Consider the following 3022-nt stretch of genomic DNA (forward strand, 5'->3'; position numbering starts at 1 on the left):
ATATGGATGAAATTTGAGTTAGTACACACTGCCAGGTTTAACTTGAATATGTTTTTTCTAGTAGTTAAGTAATCAAGGTTACATAAATACCAGAGTCTCTTCCAGTCTCTGCGGTGGCACTGTCAATATGCTGTACATACAGTGGGAGCAATAGTTATTTGATCCCTTGCTGATTTTGTCAGTTTGCCCACTTACAAAGAATGGAACTCTGTATAATTTTAATCATAGGTATCTTTTAACATTGAGAGACAGAATATCACAAAAAAATCCAGAATAACAACATCATATAAATTTTATAAATTTATGATCATATTTTTGCATGAAATAAGTATTTGATCCCCTACCAACCAGTAATAATTCTGGCTCCCACAGACCAGTTAGTTTTCCATTAAGAAGCACTTATAATCTCAACCCATTACCCAAAACAACTGTGTCAACTCGTTACATCGTTAGTCTGTATGGTAGCTGTAAAAAGAAACTGTCCACACCCAATCAATCACATTCTGGCTATGAATCGCTTTGGCTTTTCCAATCTACTGCGAGCTTGCGCAGATTTTCCTATCACCCTGCCTTGCCTCATCCAGTGCAACCAAACCTTCACTGTGTTTCCCCTCACCTGATTAAACGCACTTTAGTCTCTCCAGTCTGTAGATTGTCTTTAGCAGCCATGGCCAAAGCTCTCCTAGTATGTATTTCCCAGAATTGCTGTCCTTGGTTTTCGACCTAATGTCCCCTGACTCTCCTGCCCTGCCTCGCCCCACTGTTGTCTGTCTCAGTTTGTTTGGATTTCTGGAGGTCTCTGCTAGAAAGTCCTGACGTAATTTTGGCCTTAGGTCAGGTTGTTGGACTAATTCTTGTGTAGTGATGTGGATTTTAAATCTGTTTGGGACAATAAACTGTTGAATCTGTTCCAACGCTGGCTCTCAAGCTGTGCTGTTCTTGGGTCAACCTCCGGCCCATCTGGGACCTACACATTCCAACGTTCTTTCCACCCAACTGGGCCCAAGACCAAGGAGTCTGTCCTAAAGGCATGCAGGACGAACAAAATTGTCAGGACCTGCAGCACAGGCTGGGGATGGGCCTCAAAAGAAAATAAGCAAGCAGCTTGGTGAGAAGTTAACCAACTGTTTGAGCAAGTCACTTGAGAGTATGGAAAAAACCACCAAATCACCTTGCCCAACTGCTCGCCTCCCCGGTCCTGGCGGGCTCCAAAAAACGGCAAGAATCCTCGCCGTCGTAGGATATGCAATGATCATGGAAGAAACGATCAGGATTCAGCCACCCAGTACTCAGCAGCAGCGAGGGCAAGCTTGTTAATGGACCCTGAGAGGCAGTTGGGAACAACAGTCCACCGAAGGAGAACCATCCAGTTACCACACTAACCGGTGAAAACTTACAACAGACTGTCCGTGACCTCTGTGGCCTTGCCAACAAAAGGTTTTATACCGAAGGTATTAAGCTCCTATGGTGTCTTAATGGATATCGAGATACTTGTTGTAATCTGATTTTATCTTTAAGGTTGACTTATCCCGCAAAGTTGTCCAACAAGTATATCTAAGCAGAGAAAAGATGTGACATCTGAATCTGTTTGTATACGTCCAATGTACAATGTGCATTGCCTATTCCAGAAATATTGACCAGACTCTTCATATCCTCAAAGTTTTTTCAGTGGATCTCTGTGAAAGATCAGGCTTGTCAATTATCGGTTGAGCTTCGGCTTCTAAATTCAATATACTTTCAAAAATTAGTGTGGAGGTACATGGTTGTTAAAATGAGTTTGTTTTATGATGGAAAGGTCCTGAAATTGTCATCAATGAAGAATACATTTTTCAATTACTGTAAGCATTGTTTCACACCAAAATTGCCTGTCTGTCTGCTCTCGAAATGCAAATACAAAAAACAATCTTCAATTTTCTTATTCTGTTTTTCTTATCCTGGCTGTAATAACTCCATCATGGAGATACTGAACCATGTAATGCAATATCCCCAGATTTAGTCTTGGTTGGGACTTTTTCTTAAATGTAACCCCAAAAAACTGGCTGAAAGTGTTCTACGAAAAACAGAGGAATAGATGCATCCACTGTACACTCGTAAGCAGTCGAATAAATCGATGGCAGCCTGCGTTATTATGCGATTTACTGCTTATAGAGAACCGACCCAGGCAGTAGGGTTTCACTGGGAGTCCTCCGGATCAGCTTTGCAAGTCTTTCTGATGATTCATACTCATATACACGACCACTGCTGCATGTGATGCACCCCTGAGTGGGCGGAGTGCTAAAGCACGCCTCCACCACCAAAAAAACAATAGTGTCATGCAGTTTGTACTACACTAAAGTCAAAACAGACAGAGAGAGATGGGGAAGACGCTGCTCAATTAACTGAAGCGCTGAAAAGTTGCAACTCTTTTCAGCATATTGCAGTCAGCACTTGTACTAATTATGTCAAGGTTTTGAGATACTTTTATATTACAGAATATATTTATGTTTGCAGGTCCTCCACTGCACACAGGTTTTCTATTCTGCAGCGAGAGAGCACTCTGTGACAGAGACCTGCGAGAAAGAAGAAGTGTCGCAGAAAGATCAACGTGGTTGATACACCTGGGATTTTAGATACGACTAATAGGGCAGAGCATAAAGAGAGAAACTGCAAAATACATCCAGTTGTCCTCTCCCGACCCTCACGCCTTCCTGCTGGTCATCCAGATCGGCAGGTTCACCAAAGAAGAAGAAAACTGCGTCCAAGCCCTGGAGAAAATCTTTGGACCTGAGGTGTTTAAGTATATGATCGTTCTGTTCACGCGTGGAGATGAGCTGAAGGGCAAAAGCATTCGAGAGTATGTGCAAACAGGCCACCCAAAACTTCGACAGGTGATCAACAGGTGCGGTAGCCGGTACCACGTCTTCAACAACAAGAAAAGAAGGAACAGAACTCAAGTGGTTGAGCTGATCGAGAAGATTGATGACATGGTGGCGGTGAATGGAAGAAAGTACTTCAGTGAAGAAATTTATAAAGAGGCAGAGCA

General features: G+C 42.6%; 1 pseudogene; it reads left to right on the top strand.

Annotated features, from left to right (window-relative positions):
• The first annotated feature begins 667 nt into the window (after nucleotides 1-667).
• Nucleotides 668-3022, top strand: part of LOC118332823 — a 2549-nt pseudogene continuing 194 nt past the window's right edge.

This window comes from Morone saxatilis, unplaced genomic scaffold (assembly GCF_004916995.1).
Source record: "Morone saxatilis isolate NCDOM2014 unplaced genomic scaffold, NCSU_SB_2.0 Contig21, whole genome shotgun sequence".
In the NCBI taxonomy this organism is placed as follows: domain Eukaryota; kingdom Metazoa; phylum Chordata; class Actinopteri; family Moronidae; genus Morone; species Morone saxatilis.